Source organism: Macrobrachium nipponense, chromosome 40, assembly GCF_015104395.2.
Source record: "Macrobrachium nipponense isolate FS-2020 chromosome 40, ASM1510439v2, whole genome shotgun sequence".
Taxonomy (NCBI): Eukaryota; Metazoa; Arthropoda; class Malacostraca; order Decapoda; family Palaemonidae; genus Macrobrachium; species Macrobrachium nipponense.
This window is the reverse complement of record NC_061101.1, coordinates 33,680,955-33,701,125: the sequence shown is the minus strand read 5'-3', so window position 1 is coordinate 33,701,125 and position 20,171 is coordinate 33,680,955. Positions and strand designations below refer to the sequence as shown.

At 42.2% G+C, this 20,171-nt stretch overlaps 2 protein-coding genes and 2 long non-coding RNA genes across 5 annotated transcripts in view; all 4 read left to right on the top strand.

The window, feature by feature from the left end:
• LOC135212071 (signal recognition particle 9 kDa protein-like) overlaps positions 1 to 20,171 on the top strand; it is a 223,467-nt gene that overhangs the window by 71,661 nt on the left and 131,635 nt on the right. The window lies entirely within an intron of this gene.
• LOC135212336 (lon protease homolog 2, peroxisomal-like) overlaps positions 4,720 to 20,171 on the top strand; it is a 42,110-nt gene continuing 26,658 nt past the window's right edge. For both annotated transcript variants that reach the window (XM_064245743.1, XM_064245742.1), the window contains exons 1-2: positions 4,720 to 4,855; positions 5,308 to 5,400. The gene's annotated coding sequence lies outside the window, so the exon portion shown is untranslated. The remainder of the gene's footprint in view (positions 4,856 to 5,307; positions 5,401 to 20,171) is intronic.
• LOC135212334 (uncharacterized) lies at positions 12,961 to 13,701 on the top strand. The gene is made up of 3 exons (XR_010313870.1): positions 12,961 to 13,056; positions 13,204 to 13,286; positions 13,416 to 13,701. It is a non-coding gene; the product is annotated as an uncharacterized LOC135212334 (long non-coding RNA).
• Positions 13,750 to 14,434, top strand: LOC135212335 (uncharacterized). Its single transcript, XR_010313871.1, has 3 exons — positions 13,750 to 13,858; positions 14,122 to 14,204; positions 14,352 to 14,434. It is a non-coding gene; the product is annotated as an uncharacterized LOC135212335 (long non-coding RNA).

The window sequence follows — 20,171 nt, the reverse complement described above, 5'->3', positions numbered from 1 at the left end:
GGAGGGAAACGCTAGGGACGGCGTTCCCCCTTCACCTGCTGCCGGAAGTGGGGTGGGGGGGTGCCTGGCGAGCCATTGGGCGACTTGGCAGCGCTACGGCGCCGAGAACTGGATAGTAGACGTCCTTCGGGAGGGGTATCTACTACCCTTCGAGTCTCGGCCCCCCCTCATCTCCAAACCGGTCCATCTACAGACCTATGTCCGGGGATCAGCAAAGGACAACGCGCTTCGACAGGAGATCAAGACCATGCTGGCGAAACGAGCTGTAGAAATCGTGGAGGACCAGTCACCGGGCTTTTACAGCCGCCTCTTCCTAGTGGAGAAGGCATCGGGGGGCTGGCGCCCGGTGATAGACCTCTCTCCCCTGAACCGCTTCGTTCGCACGACGCGCGGTTCACGATGGAGTCGGCACGCTCGGTGCTCGACTCGATCAGGGGAACGATTTCATGCTTTCGGTGGACTTGAAGGACGCGTATTTTCAAATACCCATCCATCAGTCCTCCAGAAAGTACCTCCGCTTCATCTTCGACGGGACGGTGTACCAATTCAGGGCACTGTTTCGGTCTCTCAACCGCCCCACAGGTGTTCACGCGAGTGTTCACTCTGGTGTCAGCTTGGGCCCATTCGCACGGGATACGTCTTCTGAGGTATCTCGACGATTGGCTAGTCCTGGCGAGCTCCCGCTCGGCAGTTGCTACAGGACAGAGATCGACTCCTCAAGTTTTGTCGCGATCTGGGGATCGTGATAAACTACGAGAAGTCCGATCTCGAACCCAAGCAGAAGATGAAGTACCTGGGTATGCTGATAGACACGGTAGCAGGGCAGGTCTTTCCCGCAGACTTGCGTATCAGCAAATTCAGGGAGGCAGCCGGCCGGTTCCTGTCTCGGCAGGAACAGGCAGCACAGCAATGGCAAGTCGTGATTGGCCATCTGTCGTCACTCGAGAAGTTAGTCCCTCACGGGCGTCTTCACCTGCGGTCTCTCCAGTGGAGACTAAGGGAGAGTTGGTCTCAGGCCAAGGATCCTCCTTACTTTTCACCCGTGGCTATCACGGACAAGGTGAGGCAGGACCTAGCCTGGTGGCTCGACGACAAGAACCTCTTAAGAGGATGCCCATACGCACTCCCCCCCCGGAGATGCTCTGTTCTCAGACGCATCGACCGAGGATGGGCGCACACCTGGAGGAGTTGCTGACTGCAGGTGTGTGGGACATCACGAGAAGCACCTTCACAATCAATGTCCTGGAACTCAAGGCGGCGTTCAACGCTCTCCGAGAGTTTCAGGACCGCTTGGTGGACACAGTGTGTTGATGTTGCGACAACACCACAGTAGTGGCATATGTCAACAAGCAGGGGGGGCTAGTGTCTCTTCCGCTCCATCAGTTGACGTGCAGGTGCACGAGTGGGCCACGGCTCACTCGATAGAGCTGTCAGCACGCTACATTCCAGGCAAGAGGAATGTAGTAGCGGACAAGCTCAGCCGTCGGGATCAGGTGATAGGGACCGAATGGTCTCTACACCAAGACGTGGCGGAAAGGCTCTTCAACCTGTGGGGCGACCGGTCGTAGACCTGTTTCGCCACCCGGCACAACAGAAAACTTCAGGTTTTCTTTTCAGCGTGCCGGACCCATGGGCAGCTTCAGAGGACGCTCTCCAACACCCTGGGACAACTCTTCGCCTACGCCTTTCCTCCCTTCTGTCTGATTCGGAAAGTGATCAGTCGAGCGCTGGTCACTCCCAATCTCAGAAGATCCTGGTGGTCTCCCAAACGGCCTCAAGCCGTTTGGTATCCGGACCTGCTGGCTCTTCTTGCGGACGCACCGAGAGAGCTACCCAGTTGGCACAACCTTCTAGCCCAGCCACATGTAGAACGGTACCACCAAGCAGTCCAGTCCCTTCAACTTCACGGCTGGCTGTTATCCACCATCTCTGCGAACGAGAGGCTTTCTCTGTAGCGCAGCAACAGAGATGGCTGACACGTCCGACAGTCCTCTGCAGCTGTGTACCAGGGAAGTGGGCCGTCTTCTGTGTTGGTGTCCGTAGACAGGGTCTGTCTCCTCTCAGAGCCACTCTTCAGCAGGTAGCGGATTTCCTCGTGTTTCTTCGCCGAGAGAAGCTCCTCTCAGTACCCACAGTTTAAAGGATATAGAGCCGCCCTGGCTCTCGTCCTAAAACTGAGGGACTGGACATCTCGAATTCGTTCGAGATCTCCTTGCTAATGAGGAGCTTCGAAAGGTCTTGCCCACCCAGGGAACTCAGGCCCCCTGCGTGGGATGTGACTCTCGTCCTTAGGAGTTTGACTCGAAGACCCTTCGAGCCACTCCGAGAGTCGTCAGACAGGGATCTGACCTCAAGACCCTCTTCTTGCTGGCCCTGGCATCGGCGAAGAGAGTAGGGGAACTACATGGTCTTTCTTATGATGTTAAACACACCAGAGGCTGGGATCTGTGACGCTCGATTTCGTCCCGAACTTCGTAGCCAAGACTCAGAATCCGTCGATCCCTGACGACAGGTTCGAGTCTTTCACGATCCCCTCCCTTCTGGACTTCACCGATAAGATGCGGATGAGATGCTGCTTTGTCCTGTGAGGGCGCTACGGCGCTATCTGAAGAGAACTCGACACCTCAGGCCTGAGTGTCGACGCCTCTTCGTTAGCACTGGGGTTACCAAGAAAGAAGTTTCCAAGAACACGCTTTCTTTCTGGCTACGTGAGGTGATCAGGAGAGCGTATGAGGCTGATGGTAGCGACGACATCCGTACACTCCGACCGAGAGCCCACGAAGTCAGAGGTATCGGACCCTCCTTAGCGTTCCGTAAGAACTTCTCCGTGGCGCAGGTCCTGAAGGCAGGTGTCTGGGACCAACCAGACCACCTTCACGTCCTTCTACTTCGGGATATTGCCCACAAGTCCTTGGATACTTTTTGCCTTGGGACCTGTGGTGGCTGCTCAACACGTTGTGTAAGCTTACCCAGCACCCGAGCAGGGCAGAACAGCATCGATTCCTGGTATGACTGGGAGAATGAATGTGCGAATGAGAGAGTGACTGGCTTCTCTTCACCATCTTTCTCTACCTCTACCTGTGGGCAGAGAGGGATCGGTCGTTACCACGCGGAAGGGAGTCAGATGCAGGTAAGCTATTCAACAGAGCTCCATCCTATCTCTTTAACTAGAGATAGGAGTGTATATCCACCACTTTCTCCAACAAGGGGAGAAAGTGGATGCCTACATGAGACAAACCATTGCTTTATATTTGCTCATGTAAGGAAAAGTTCTTACAATGCTGGTACAAAAGAGATACGCTTGCCTCTCTCTTAGTACTCGGCCCAGAGGTCTGACCATTGATCCTGCGGTGCACACCCCGATCAATCGGACAGAGGCTTGGATCCCTCCCTCGCTCTTACGACCAGGGAGGCATTCCAGGGATGGACGAACACCAGTCTGTTCATCAAAGACTCAGATTCCTCCCACCAAGAAGTGAGTCTTCCTATTGTTAAAGGACCGATGGTTTTGTATTACGTATCGGAACAAATGACAATTTGTCGAAAATTGCATTTTTCCTAACTATACAAACCTGAGGTCCTTTACATATAGTCCCTCCTCATGCCACCCCTCACTCTGCGTATTTGCATGGGCCAAAAGCAAAAGTGATTTGTTTACCTCCCAGTCGCGCGGCGCGCGACGATCGGACAAGCAGTTAACTACCGTTCTCCCCCTTGTTCGAAGCTTACGACCGTTCCAGCTGCCGCTAGCTACTTCCTATTGTTAAAGGACCTCAGGTTTGTATAGTTAGGAAAAATGCAATTTTCGACAAATTGTCATTTTTCATTCAAAAAGTCAGTAAAAATACATACATTATTAAAAAACTACATACTATATTGTATTCAAAACACACCCACTTACAGACAGAATACAGATAAAACCATATGGTCGGTCGGTTGCCATGGTTAGCTGTTAACCAATGACAGCCCTCTACTTCTGTTCTATTTATAGATATTTCGATCACAAAATACGACTGCAAACTGTTGACGAAGTTGGCAACCATAAAAAGAAACAACCCTCTCCCAGATTAATGTGATTGAAATTATTTTGTCTTATCTTTTAAAATCACTACTAGTTGAATTTACAGTTATATAAGGTCATGTATGTTTTTCGTTTTATGGGATATTTTTGTGAAAACAAAAATGTGTTGAACATATGTCTTAATTATCCCACTATTTTATTATTCATGATGTTATGATCTCACATTATCAGTGTATTAATATAAATATTAAACTATAATGAATAATTAAGGGAAAAAACATGAAAAAAAAAAAACATTTGTTTGTGCATTAGCGATTTTTGATTACCCAATTATGCATTCATGTCTCGGCCTAGGCATCTGCATATGCTGCTGAATTCTATAATTGTTATAATTTATTCTTCATTTACCATCTTGTACTTGGAGGGGTAATTCAAACATTTCTACACTGGTTTATTATTCATAACTCACTCTAAAATTAACAAAATACAGTACGTATATTTATAGGTATTAATATTTATGTAGAGTTGTCGCTGGTTAAACCGGACTACTGGCTAAGACGGACACCCTTACCTCCCTATTAGACTTAATGAGGGTGGGTCAACTGTAAATATATATTATGTAAGTATAGATAGATACCTAAAGTGCGCATACTTTATAATTCTACTTTTTCTCTTTTCATAGGTCAACAATCCAGTTAGTTGCTTGATGAAATTGACAAGCTTGGAACAGGTATTCATGGTGATCCAGGTGCAGCACTCTTGGAGGTTCTTGATCCAGAACAGAATTCCACCTTCACAGACACCTACCTAAATTTGCCCTTTGATCTTTCTCAGGTTTAGTAATTGGGTTTTTTTCCGGAAAATGTAACTTTTTTATTAGATAAATGAAAGAATGATTACATTTTTCCAGACATTATTTTGTAATTAAATGTTGGATATTGTGACTATTTTTTACTTGCAGTTAGGTTTCAAGATTGAAAGAGTAAGAGTTGCATAGAGTTCCTTGGGAGTATGAGGGTTGTTATCCCTTATTCTTGGTTTGAATAATTCAATAAAGACATTTCACTTTTCATTTTATGTTTACTAGTACATGCTTTGGTATATTTTTAGAAATTGCCAGCGCCTGTGAAATTATGTAATTTAGTTAAATTTTCATAAGAAAATTTTTACCATCTGATTCTTATGTTGGAAACCTGCAACATTTTCATTAATTTCAGAAAACTTGTATATGGAAACTAATGTTAGTACATTGTCTCTACATCATGTACATAAGATAAATTTTTCAGGTACTGTTTGTGGCAACTGCAAACACACTTTCCACAATTCCATCTCCACTGATGGACCGAATGGAAGTTATTCATGTCCCTGGCTATACTCAGGTATGCAAGTTTAGTTGTCAGGTAAATAACAAGAGTGATAGTAACTTGAGACTACTGGCTGCCTAGTGCTATTGTCTTTTAGGACATAAATAGAAGAATTATCAGGGGCTTGAAAAAATTTACCATTGTTCGGTATTTATTCTTGTTAAAAGTTTTTAAACTTATTTTCATGTATCAAACTTCAGTATAACTATTGATGGAAATGGTCAGGTTTTATCTGACAACTATTAGAAGTGGATGACTGTTCAGATGTATAAAGTAGGTGTTGGCCAAGCTTTACATATATATCTTGTGATAGACTTCAGGCTTCTATTCCCAGTAGAGGAAGCTGTTTACTTCAGTTTTGAGTGAGATATGAAAACAGTTCCATACTATATGAATGTTTTGTAATGTGATTGTGCCATGCTGCTTTGTTGCATGGCATGAGCATGCACTCTGAAAATCAAAGACTTGGTTATAAGAGATGCTGTTGCTGGAACATCACAGTTTACCCCATCACATGCCAGTTGAATTCAGCAGTTATGATCCTATTCTCCAAAATCCCGTTGGGCCTTAATGCCTGTATTTAATGTGCATGAGTATCACATTGCAAAGTATTATTCATACATTGTGTTCGTATTAATTATACCCAATTTCTCTTGCCTATGCTTAGTACAATGATTTTGTATGCATCATGTTTAGGGTAAATTTGATGGGTTGTAGATGCTATCTGAAAGGCCTTGTCTGGTAGCTTGGAATTGGTTTGAAGATGTTACTTGGGTTTCTTAGAACTGATGGTATCCCAAGAGGAACCACATATTTATTGTTGGTCAAGGCTGTGGATTGCTTTGGCAAGGATGTGGTACTTGTTAGCAATTCACGTTATGGGATTGCTAAGTGTGGACAGTGCTTCTTGAGGCAGGTGGTGGCTTTGAGTAAATAACAAACCCTCTTTATAAGCAATTGTCAACCAGCTTCCACACCTTGAAGTGAACCTGTTGTTACTGCATAGGAGGCATCAATTTCCAGTGTCTTCTACAAAACCTGGACATTCAGGCAGTAACACGAGATGCATTTACACTGGAGTAGAATAAATGGAAGGCAATCTACTTCTCTCCTCCACTGTCCCAGATTTCATTGTTGTTGAAGAAATTGCTAACCTTCAATAGAACTACCTATCTAGTGGCCCTAAATTGATCCAGCAATCATTGTTCTGTTCCTGATGAGGATGGAAAGTTGTTTATGTATCCATATTTGTGAGCTGTGACTTCATGTGTGGATTTAACTGGTATCTATGTACTGCAAATGCCAGCTGTAAGTTGAATTTCTGTAGCTGTCTTCTAATTAATCAGAGAAATAGCTTTTGTCCTTATGAACTATTTGTCCTTATGAAATACTAATGCATAGGAAGGATTTTTAAAAATGTGTTCGTATAAATTTTCAGCTTTCCAGTCTTACCACCACAGTGATATTTTAAGGTTTCCATAATTTTCTGTCTTGTAAATTACCAGCCCCTTAGAATCAACTTTAGGTAAGCCTCACTTGGAATGTGAACAGTTATTAGGGAGGGTTTTGGTGAACAAATGTAAAGTTGGTGTTAACCTTGGTGAGAACTGGACACACTCACTTAACAAATGGAGGCTTAATGTTTAGTCAGTGTGTCCTAGTTGCTGTCTTTTAACAATGTAATAACAACATGAAGAGTAAGAGATGTGTATGTGAAGAGTAAGAGATGTGTGTATGCCAAAATTTCAGTTGATAGTGAATCACAGGTACTGAATATAAATCCCTCAACGAAGTTTGATTAGAATATTCAACATTTTGATCATAACTACGTAAGTTTTTTGCAGACGTGTAAGTCACGAGAACAAGATTTTTTAGTTTAGTCAGTTTAAGCAGTGGAGTGCACAATTAATTACAAAAGTACAACTTTTCTTCCCACTGTGTTTTGCTTAAGTACCTGTTCCTTTATATTTACCTGCAGGTTTTCTTTGAAATAATTTTTCTTATATAAAATGGCAAAAGCTGCCATATTAATTCTTGTGTTCTGTGCAGATAATCAGGACAGCTAGGCTTGTGTCCAACCCATCCTAGCCTTCATTTATCTCAGTTTTCTCATTTGGAATATGGTGTGTCCAATGCTCTCTGGCCATAAATCTTAGCCGTCTATATTTAAAACCAATTGATAAAATTAAAGAATAACAAAATTATGATGTTGACCTAAACTAACTAAATTACCAAAAGCCCAAGTATTTAACCTTCATCTTTTGAATGCGAATTCTTATAGTTTTGTATACTTAGAGTCATATTTATTATTACTTTTCAAAATGTAAGTTTTATGAGTCATTGTTCTTTTGATTTCAGTCTTTGGTTAAAAATTTGATGTTTGTTGTTCAATTATCTACACAAGCAAGTAATTGGTAAATATTGCAGTTATATTTTGCTCATTTCTGTAGAAAATACTGGAGGTTCTTTGCAGCAACCTTTCAAAGCACCTTAACATTTCTTCTCCTTAACCTTTTAAGAGCTGGGCTAAAAAAAAAAACATGCAGCACTCCAAGGCTAGGGGAAACTTTGAGTTTTGGCCAATTTAAGACAAAGCACATCAATAGAAAGAGGAAGATATGCAAATACACATGGTGTAATAAAAAAAAATCTAAATAATTCTCCCTACCTGCCACGAGAAGTTGAAAAAGACTTTTCACATAAGTGACATACCAAACAATTACATTAGCTGTACGCTTTCTTGCCTGGCAGTCGAAAATTCAAATTTCCTGGCGGCGGCGGTGGCGCTGCCATCGTTTGTGTAGGTGATACAGGTCCCGCCCACTTTTGGGAATACCCGGTACTGCTGAGCTAACTATCTTCAATTCGTTTTCTGCCAGCCAGGGGGTGTCACCAGTTGTTTGTTGTTGCAGTTGACTTTCGTCGCCATTTTGGATTACAGGCGGTCCCCGGGTTACGACGGTTCCGGCTTACGACGTTTCCGAGGTTTACGACGCTTTTTCTTAAATATTCAATGGAAAAATCTGTCCTGGGTTACAACGTTTGTTCCGAGGTTACTTACGACGCTGACGCTTCGACGCTCCGAGTTAACGACGCTTTTAAAAAACGCATACTATGATAAAAATCCTTTATAGTTTAGCACAGTATATTAATAAAAATAAGTTTCTGGTTAGATTACAACAAAAATTTTGAGGTTATGATGATTTTCGACACTTTTTATGTCGTATTTTTCGATGTTTTTTTTAGTGACGCCTCATATGGCGGAACTAGTTTGGCCAAGCGAATGAATATATACTAGCTTGCGGCTGCGCAAAGTTTACATATAACAGTCCAAAAGCGCAAATAATGAAAAAATCATTGCTGTTTCCGGTAATAATAAACAAAACGAAGTTTCTGGTTAGATTACAACGCAAATTCCAAGTATCCAAAGAGAGACATTATCCAGTAATTTGATCAGAGAGAGAGAGAGAGAGAGGCGTCTTCCGACGCTCCGAGTTAAGGACAGAGAAGTGTTCGTTTCATTAAACGGCCTCTGACTCATGCCAGTAAATGTTTTGTTGATACTAATAATATAAGCCTATTTAAAGATACGTTTACTTTAATTAGTCTATATGATACGTAAAATAGTAATCAACTGTTCTTGTAGCCCTCAAGATTTGGCAAAATCGAAGTATCCAAGGAGAGACATTATCCTAACTAGAACCTTGACATACGAATTTAATTTGGTTCCGTTACCATCGTCGTAATATCAAAACAGTTGTATCCTCAAAAGCATTTTTTTCCATATAAAATAATGTATTAATCCGTTCTAGCGCTATGAAACCACACCTAAACACAGCTAAATTACAGGCGGTCCCCGGGTTACGACGGTTCCGGCTTACGACGTTCCGAGGTTACGACGCTTTTTCTTAAATATTCAATGGAAATTCCGTCCTGGGTTACGACGCTTGTTCCGAGGTTACGACGCTGACGCTTCCGACGCTCCGACGTTAACGACGCTTTTTAAAAAAACAAAAAAAGCATGCTATGATAAAAATCCTTTATAGTTTAGCACAGTACATAATAAAAATATGTTTTTGGTTACATTACAACAAAAAATTTTGAGGTTTATGATGATTTTTGACACTTTTTTTTTTCGTATTTTTTGAATAATTTTTTTACTGACGCCGCATATGCGGAACTAGTTTGCGGGCGATGAATACACTAGCTTGGTTATGCGCAGTTTAAAACAGTCCAAAAGCGCAAATATAAATGAAAAATCATTGCTTGTTTCCAGTACATAATTAAAAAAAAACTAAGTTTCTGGTTAGATTACAACACAAATTCCAAGGTTACGACGTTTTGTTATGCTTTTTAACGATACCTCATATGCAGAACTAGTTTTTGAGCGGAGGTGCATAAATTAATTTACGCTATTAAACTGTATGGTAAATTGACCGAACAACGACCTCGGACGGTCGAGGACAGCCAAAGCGTAAACAATACGAAAGGACGCCACTTCAATCGCGTTGCCTGCCTGCATTCCACTAGGTTTGTGTGGCTGAGACGTTGCTGAAATTCCTTGCCATTTTCGCTAATTTACAATGGCTCCTAAACGCCAAAGTACTTCCTCGATGATAGTTCATCAAGAAGAGGAAGGTCATTACGATGGAGGTCAAATATGACGTGATAAAGCGTTCGGAGAAGGGAGAAACTAACACCGAAATAGGCCGTTCTTTAGGCTTGAGCAGGACCACGGTGGTAACCATTGTGAAGGATAAGGAACGTATTCTGAAGCACGTTAAGGATGCTGCACCGATGAAGTCAACGGTGATAAACGAGAAGCAACGTAGCCAGAGCATTGTTGAAATGGAGAAATTGCTCATGATCTGGCTGGAGGACCAGAACCAGCGACGTGTTCCGGTGAGCTTAAGTGTGATCCAGGAGAAGGCTAGAGCGCTGCATGAGGCAGTAGTGAAAAAGTTTGGCGAAGGCAGTGCTGGTGGTGAATTTCCGCGAGTAGAGGTTGGTTTAACCGTTTTAAGGCTCGTGCAAATTTGCATAATGTGAAGCTGCAAGGTGAAGCTGCTAGTGCTGATAGCGAAGCAGCAGAAAGTTTTCCAGGTGGTTTGGCTGAGATAATTAAGGATGGTGGTTACACGGCTGACCAAGTCTTTAATGTGGATGAGACTGATTATTTTGGAAAAGAATGCCAAATCGAACGTACCTTTCCAAGGAGGAGAAGTCAGCACTGGCCCATAAAGCTGGAAAGGAGCGACTGACTTTGCTGTTTGCCGGGGCCAATGCAAGTGGTGATTTGAAACTGAAGCCCTTGCTGGTGTATTTGGCCGAGAATCCCAGGGCTTTCAAGGGCATTTTCAAGAGTCAACTCCCCTGTGATTTGGAAATCTAACAAGAAGGCGTGGGTTACCTTAATGGTCTTCGAAGATTGGTTCAATGACCATTTCGTGCCAGCAGTGGAGCGGTATTTGACTTCGAAGGGTCTGCCTTTTAAGGCCCTCTTAGTCCTGGACAATGCCCCTGGTCACCCTTCAAATTTGAGCGACATGCATCCTAATGTGAAGGTGGTGTACCTCCCACCCAATACCACATCGCTGATACAGCCAATGGACCAGGGTAGTAATAGCAATTTCAAGGCTTACTACCTTAGAAGGACCATACGTTTTGCTTTGAGGGCCATAGAAGCTAACAAGGAGTTGACACTGAAGCAATTCTGGAAGGGCTACAACATTGCAGATGCAGTGAAGAACATTGCAAGTGCTTGGGACGAGGTGAAGACGTAGCCACTTTAAATGGGGCCTGGAGGAAACTGTGTCCCACCCAGTTTGTGACAGTTTTGAAGGCTTTGACCAGGCAGAAGACGTCGAGACTGTGACGAGGAAGATCGTAGGGCTAAGCAAGAGGCTGCAACTAGATCTTGAACCTGATGATGTAACAGAGCTGCTGGCTTCCCATGGAGAGGAATTGTCTGCAGAGGACTTACTAGAACTTGAGAACAAAGCAAATGATTGAGGAAGAGGAGGCGGCACCAGAGCCAAAACCCAGGTCATTAACTGTGAAAGGCTTGTCAGAGGGTTTTACTCATCTGGAGAGAGCCTTGGCTTCTTTGAGGCAGAAGACCCTAACGTTTCTAGGTTTGACAAAATCAAGAGAGGAATCATGGATTTATTTGACTGACTCTACAAGGAGACCCTGAAGGAGAAGCAGACGAAGAGAAGTGTGCAGTCCAGGCTTGACACTTTCTTTCACAAGTCTCCAGTACCACACCTCCCACTCCTAGTCCTGGTAAGGAATTCTGAACTGTTTTACTAATTTATGTGTTTACATAGTGTACATATTAAAAATGTGTTAATTTTTAATGTAACAACTACTAAATGTAAGAGTAAATTGTAACTTCATTAATTTTCATCATTTGTAATTTTATTGCAGAAGTGGTGACAGTTCCAGATCCCCCTGTACTACCTGTGACAGTTCAAGATCTCCCTTTACTACCTGTGACAGTTCCAGATCTCCCTGTACTACTGTGACAGTTCCAGATCCCCCTGTACCTGGACCCTCTGTATCAGCCCGCCCACCTGCACGTGTACAATCAGTAAGCAATTTCATTTTTCTCATTTTCATGTTGGAAATTGTTTACACCCTACATACATACGTACACTAACTTACATAGTGGTACAATGTGTTTGATGTTGCATAACCTTATTATTATTTTTTTTTTCCATTTCAGACCCCTTTGATAGTTGACAGTGACCCAGATGACCCTGAGCCTTTCCATGGTTTGATGCCTCGCCCTATACATCAGTAAGGATCCTTAACAAATTTGTATAAAATGTTTTATAAATTGCTAATAGAAAATTTTTTATTAAAAGTGTACATATGCTACAATTACATCCACCTATAATATATTTTTATGTACCCTATCATTCTTTCCAGATGTAGATGTTCCCTCATCAGTTGATACAAGTATCACCTCCCCAGAGCCCAAATCAGTTGATACTGAGTAGTATCAACCTCTCCCATTCCATTCAGGTAAAAGAATTTCTTCATTTTGATATTGAACATACGTATTACACACTACATATGTCAAACAGTAATAACATGTGCAGTAGTTACAGTAGTAGTAACTATCATTTTATATATTTTTTATCATTCCAGACTCCCAAGCACCTGCCCATCCCACTCCATAGCCCAGCCACCCACTCTCATGTACCATATGAACCATCCCAGTAAGCAAGCCAACCACTAGAATTTGGTAAGGACATTTTTTTTTATTAATGTTTTAATATTACATATGTAATAACCATGTTATGTATGTAACATACATACTATAATCATATGTACTATTACATTATCATTCCAGACTGGCATGCACCTGTGGACTTACATAAACCAGACCTCTACATAGCCTACATGTCTTCATTTTGCTGGAGGTAAGGAATTCTCAGTTGTGTTTAATGTTGCATACGTACAATAAATTTTGTACACCTAAGTGGTTACATACTGTCCTTTAATATTAATTCTTCATTCCAGACTGCCCATCATCCTAGCCTGTTATCTGTGATAAAGCACACTGAAGTTAGGTTTGGAATGCATCCTTATCATGAATGCTCTACACCTCCACCTCCAAGCTCCCACAACCTAGGTAACAGCTTTGAGACTCACTAAAAGTTGGTAAGTTATGTAAGGAATTTCTTTAAAATTAAGTTTTATACTACATGTTATATGTGATATTAAACCACTGTATGGTGCATATTACTGTATGTAACTTACTATGCATAGAGTACTACTAACATACTAATTATTTTTTGTACATTCCAGAACCCCCTGAATGATGTAGGCTATGGGGCCACATAAGACTTTGTCCATCCAGGGTTACGATGAATGTAAAATATAAACTAAAGGTAAGGAATTAATTAACATACATTAACTCTTTTAGTACTCTTGATATATCTACAGTAATTAACATATTGCATTCACAACTTTCTGTAGTGTATATTTTGTACACTAATTTTGTTACTTTTTCCTTCCAGAACCAACATTTTTCACACAACTCCAGGTTGTTACTACAAGTGTCATCAAGGGATAACTACAAGTAGAAGCACCATTTTTGGATGGAAAAAACCCTTCAGGAAAGTATACGTATCACATGTAACATGTAGTGTAACAAAGTATGAACAGTAAGGTTTTTACATACAGTAGTACATATTACATACGTACATAACTTTTTTTTACAGGAATTTCCAACCAAGTTTGATTATGTACATATGTAGTACATGTTATAAACCACTGTACGTATGGTTACTGTATGTAACTTACTAAACATACATAACTGACTTAACTTTGATACTTTTTGGTACATTCCAGAAAACCAGGACCCCCTCCATGATGCAGGCTATGGGCCACATAAAACTTTGTCCAGGGTTACTACATAACATAGCACGACAACTGTAAACTATGTACTACTGTACTAAAGGTAAGGAATTATACATAGTAGTAAACATACATTAAGTAAGTTTTATACGTATACATACTAAAAAAAAGTGACCAAGATCTCTCACATGGGATAAGTGATCAAGGTCCCTCATGGAATTACATACTGTACACTCCCTGCTGAACAGGGGGTGTAGACCAATCATTTACAATATGCAATATTAAACCACTGTATGGTGCATATACTGTATGTAACTTACTATGCATAGAGTACTTACTGACAAAATTATCTTTTGTACATTCCAGAACCCCCTGAATGATGTAGGCTATGGGGCCACATAAGACTTTGTCCATCCAGGGTTACGATGAATGTAAAATATAAACTAAAGGTAAGGAATTAATTAACATACATTAACTAAGTTTTATACATGTTATATATGTGATATTAAACCACTGTATGGTGCATATTACTGTATGTAACTGTTACTATGCATAGAGTACTTACTGACATACTAATTATTTTTTGTACATTCCAGAACCCCCTGAATGATGTAGGCTATGGGGCCACATAAGACTTTGTGCATCCAGGGTTACATAGCAGGACAACTTTAAACTAAAAGTAAGGAATTAATTCACATACATTAACTTTTTTACTCTTGATATAACTCAAAGTAAGGAATTATTAAACTAAAGTAAGGAAAATTAATTAAACATACATTAACTCTTTTACTCTGATATCTATAATTTACATATTGTATTCAGGACTTTGTGTAGTATTTTGTACTAATTGTGTTATACTTTTACCTTCCAGAGCTACCAGACTGGGATTTTCGATTTTAAGTGTACTCCAGGATCTAACAAATACACTAGTTACTACTACGAAGTGTGCAATGCATGTATATAGTGTACAGTGTTTAGTGTATACCCTAAGGATTAAGTGTAGTACATTGTGCTTTTTAGTGTCACAAGAGTTTAATAAAGAATTATACCTTCAAGAACCATCCTTTGCCATTGGAATAACCACACTACACATCATGCAATCTACTTGCATGTCACACAGGTAAGGTCTCTAACTTTTTCTTAGTTTAAGGCATATTTCCAAGTGTCGTTCCGGCTTACGACGATTTTCGGCTTACGACGCGCCTCAAGAACGGAACCCCCGTCGTAACCCGGGGACTGCCTGTACATATAATATACACAATTTATACACAAATAAACGAGTAATAACACACATAATGATAAAATAACATAGCAATGTGATAAATGATAATAAATGTTAATAAAATCAATTAAAAAAAAAAAAGAAAGAATTTTACTTACCACAACGAAAGATGACGTGAGGCCAGCAGGGGGAGGAGGTAGGGAAGGGTGGCAGGGAACGATTTGTTCTCTTTATTTACGTATGTCGACTAATAACTACGTAATAATAAACACAAAATTGAAATAACATTGCTAAACTAATAATTTTTATTTTTTATTTTTTTTAATCCAGTTCGTAGATTAGAAATTGAAATAAGGTGATGCCTTTGGAAGGTTTTTATAGCTTCCTTCTACTTGATGAGTTGTGGATATTGTAGAAGGATTTCGACCATACTCGTTTGCCAAATCGACGATACGAACGCCACGTTCATGCATTGCTATAATTTCATGTTTTGCTTCCATCGAAATCATTTTCTTGGGTTTTTCTTATCACCTGCTTTGTCTTTAGCTTTGAGACCCATGGTTAATAATAAAATAGACAAATAGGCGCAAATACAACAAACTAAACGACGTGTTAACATGCAGCACCAACCAACAAACAGACTGAACGCCATTTTTCGGTCGCCTATATAACTAACACTCATCGCAAAGTCGTATCTCAAATATTTCGTTGTATATCAAAGCTTATATTTTCGCAAATTTTCTGTTGTATCTCAAAACATTCGTATATTAGGGCAATCGTATGTCAAGGTTCCAGTGTAATTTGATCAGAGAGAGAGAGAAAGAGAGAGAGAGACGCCTTGGCGGCAACAATGGTCTCGGGGATTGACATAACGTTTATTTTCTGAACAGATAGGACAGAGAAGTGTTCGTTCACTAAACGGCCTCTGACTCATGGCAGGAACTGTTTTGTTGATACTAATAATAAGCCCTATTTAAAGATATGTTTACTTTAATTAGTCTATATGATACGTAAATAGTAATCAGCTGTTCTTGTAGCCCTCAAGATTTGGCAAAATCACTCAGGTTGTACATAAAACTTCAAGAATTGTAGTGTCACCAGAGGATTACAATAGTTTTTACCTTCAAGAACCAGCATTCTTTTATGAAAATAACTCCAGGTTGTACATAAAACTACAGATAACAACATGTAACCAAAGGATTACAAGTAAGGTTTTTATAACTTTTTATTAGTTTAAGACCATATTCCAAGCGTCGCTTCCGGCTTACGAACGATTTTTCGGCTTACGTACGCGTCTCAAGAACGGAACCCCGTCGTAACCCGGGGACTGCCATATCTGTTTGGTGATGTACAATTTCTTGGTTGGTTTTTCTGCTTCATCAGTTAGCTGCCTTGTTATTAGCAAGTTATTGCAAAGATGTCTGATGCTAGTTCATTGTCAGTTAGGTTTTGCAGCAGTGGCTGCAAAACTAGATGAGCTAACTATGTTATGATCCGCACTCCAAATGTGTTAAATGTAGGGGTCAGTGCTGTAGCAAGGAATTAACTTGTGATGAGTGCCGTAGTTTAGATGAACAAGGTTGGAAGACTTTTCAAGCTCATTTGGATAAAATGGACAAAGATAGGAAAAGGAAAGCAGCTCTTATATCTAATATTTCACTTATTGATAGTCCTCCAACTTCAGTACCAATTACTCCAGTCCAGGTATCCCATGTTTCCGATCCCAACACCATTTCCATGTTAGAGTCCAAAATGGACAAGAAATTTGAGTTCTTGGCAAAATCCATTATGGAATTAGGGATGTCGTTTCGTGCTTTTGTAGAAAAGTCAAGTGAAAAGGCCAGTGTTGGGCTAAGTGTCAGTGTCGTGTCCGAGGAGGTGGCTGTCCATCCCCCCATTTCTCCTAGACGAAGGTCCCCAGCTCTCAGGAGAAGACACACCAGAGGTTGAAGGGAGACTGGTGAGGGTTTGCCCATGGTCAGTCGCCGATCGACTCGCGAGTGCCTAAGAAACGCCACTGGAAAGGCGTAGATATCAGTGACGTGCAGTTTGTCGTCTGACTCAGAAGTGCAGTCGCCTGCGTCGAGGCAAAAAGTGTGGAGTGATTTACTGTCGCAACCATTGAAGAGACATGCCTGGTGTGCGAGAGGGATGTCGCCACCTATTAAGAAATCCAAGGGCACTGGAGTCCACAACCTTCCTGCAGTTTTGCTACGGACCAGATTTTCCGGGAAAATAGTCAGTCTCTTCGGATAGCGTAACTTCGGATGAAGTTAGACACTCACGTGCGGTACAGTGCTCGTGCACTTGCGATGCCGATTCGCTTCGTTGTTGTGCCAATAGGAGTTTCGCTCGTTTGGCATCATACGTTCTCTTGTTGTTTAGACTCCCAGTCGATTATTTTCGAAGAAGAGCCGTACGACAGCAACGACTTTGACTTTGATCAAGGATGATTCGAAGACCAAACCTTTGTTAGAGGATTCCGCTTTGGGCCCCTTTTTAAACAGCAACTTCAAGGATTAATGGTCTTTTTGAAGAAGACAACGAACCAGGCGGAAGAAGACGACGGGTGTGTCCGTCCTGTCGTAAGAGGAAACTCAAGACCAGGATTCAAAACCCTCTTCAGCTTATTCTAGTATGTTAAGGTTCCTTTTACAGACGGATTTCTTAGAGCCAGCATTCGCCTTCTCCTCCGTCGATGTTCGTGAAGGATAGGAGATCAGTGCCTTCGGGTTTACCGAAACCCAGTTCTCTTTCAGTTCTCGAAGAAAGCACTGAAGGAAGTAGAAGAGTGGCTTGCTAAGAAGAGGGAGTCAGGCAAGGCTTCGTTTGCCTACCCTCCGTCAACAGCTGCAGAATAAAACCTATAGGTTTTATGCTGACAGAAATTCCTTCCTTGGTAGTATCTGCCTCCTCCCAAGGAGACTTCTCTGGCCTTGTGGACTCGCACAGAAGAGCAGCGTTCTCGGCTGCAAAAGTGTTGTTCTCTTCACCTGAGTTGGATCACCTGGTGAAGAACTTGTACAAAGTGATCGAAGTCTTCAGTTTTCTGGATTGGACAATTGCAGCATTCAGCCAGAAAAAATTGAAAGATGGCCAGTCTCGGGATGAAGAATTTGCTGCGGACTGGTTCAATGTTTTGACCTGTGCGGACAGGGCAGTGAGAGACGGTTCAGGGGAATTGGCCGCTCTATTCACCATGGGAGTACTCAAGAAGAGAGAAAGGTGGTGCTCCTTCACATCTCGAGGAGTAACCACGAACCAAAATCGGCTTTGTTGTTCTTCCCCTTGAGTAAGTCTCACCTGTTCCCAGAAGAAACTATCCAACATGTACTGTCGGACGTCGAAAAAAAGTCCACCAATGATCTTTCTCAGTCAGCAAGAGGACCTAAGGAACCTCCAGCAACGGGAGCTAAAGCTTCCCCTCTAAAAAAGCAACCCTTTCGAGGAGGTAAGTCGAGGTGGCAGCAGAGACCAAGGGCTAACTTACGAACTACCTCCAGGTCTACCAAGAAACCTCCCTTTAAGACAGAAATGAACAAAAGATCCTTCACACATCCGTTGGGGCGAGGACTCCACGACTACAGGGAGGAATGGAGTCAAAGAGAAGCGGAACAGTGGGTTAATAACAGGTGCTTCGAGAGGGATATGTGATCCCATTTATGCAGGATTCACCACTTTCCAATACACCTGTCTGTTTGACAGCATACTCGACAGGATCAACAAGAGCTTTGGCTTCAGCCAAAGAAGTGGAAGAACTCATCAGCAAAGATGCCATAGAGGAGGTAACAAACAAGAATTCCCCACGATTTTACAACAGGCTCTTCGTAGTCCCCAGGCAATCAGGGGGATGGAGATCTGTTTTGGACGTAAAGCGCTCTGAAACCTTCGTTTCCAGAAGACGGAATTCCGAATGGAAACCAGTCGATTGGTAATGTCGGCCATCCAACCGGGCGACTGGATGGTATCTCTCGACATGAAGGATGCATAACTTTACCCTGTCCCCATCCATCAGAGCTTCAAAGTTCCTGAGATTCGTCTTCAAGAAGAGAGTCTTCCAGTTCAGAGCCCTCTGCTTCGGACTGTCAACCGCCCAATCAAGTATTACTCGGATTCTTGCTCCCCCTAGGAAAGTGGCTGCATTTGATGGGGATCAACACAGCTTTTTACAAAGACGACTGGCTCCTGAGAGCCAGATCCAGTCGTCGGTGTGAAGAAGAACTTATAGACTACACTTTGACACAGCAATTGGGTATTCTAATAAACACGGAGAAGTCCCAATTGATTCCAACTCAGACGATTCTCTATTTAGGATGATACTAGACTCTCTAGCTTTTCGGGCTTTTTCTCTCCCCAAAGAGGATAGAGTCCTACTTGTTGACAGTCCAGCAAATTCTTGTTCGCCCATCCTGCTCAGCTCTCGAATGGATGAGCGTCCTCGGGACCCTGGCTTCAGTGGAGAGTTTTGTCAGGTTAGGACACCTACACATGAGGCCGCTTCAGTTTTTCCTGAAAGCAAATTGGTCAGAAGACACAAACCGGACTCGCTAGTCTTCCCTCTGACGGAAAAAGATAAAGGTGGATCTTCGTTGGTGGCATTCGAGGGAAAGATTACTAGAAGGATTTTCCCCAGTCGTGTCAAACCCCGACCTGCAAGTTCTTCTCAGAGCCCTCGGACAGCGGATGGGGAGCCCTTCTAGGGGACAAGAGTATCAGGTCTGTGGACGGAACGAGAAAAGACCTTGCACAATCAACCTGTGAAAAGAAATTGAAAGCCATCCTCTTAGGACTACAAGCGTTCGACCCTTTAGTCACTGGAAGGAACATAGCGATCTACTCGGGACAGCACCACAGCGTTGTCATACATATGGAAGCAGGGAGGGACCTACTCGTCTCTCTCAACAAGATAGCCGAAGATCTCCTCTCCTGGACAAACAAGAAGAGGATCACCCTTTTTCCAAGATTCGTCCAAGGGAAAATGAACGTTATTGCAGACGTCTGGAAGCTTTGGGGAAGACCATCAATAGACCTGTTTGCCACATCAAGGAACAATCGCCTCCCCATTTTCTGTTCTCCGATTCCAGAACCACTAGTGTGAGAACAGATGCACTGCTGCTAGATTGGACAGGACTGGACATTTATGCTTTTCCTCCTTCGGGATGAGAGAGGTATTATACAAGCCTCAATTGCACCA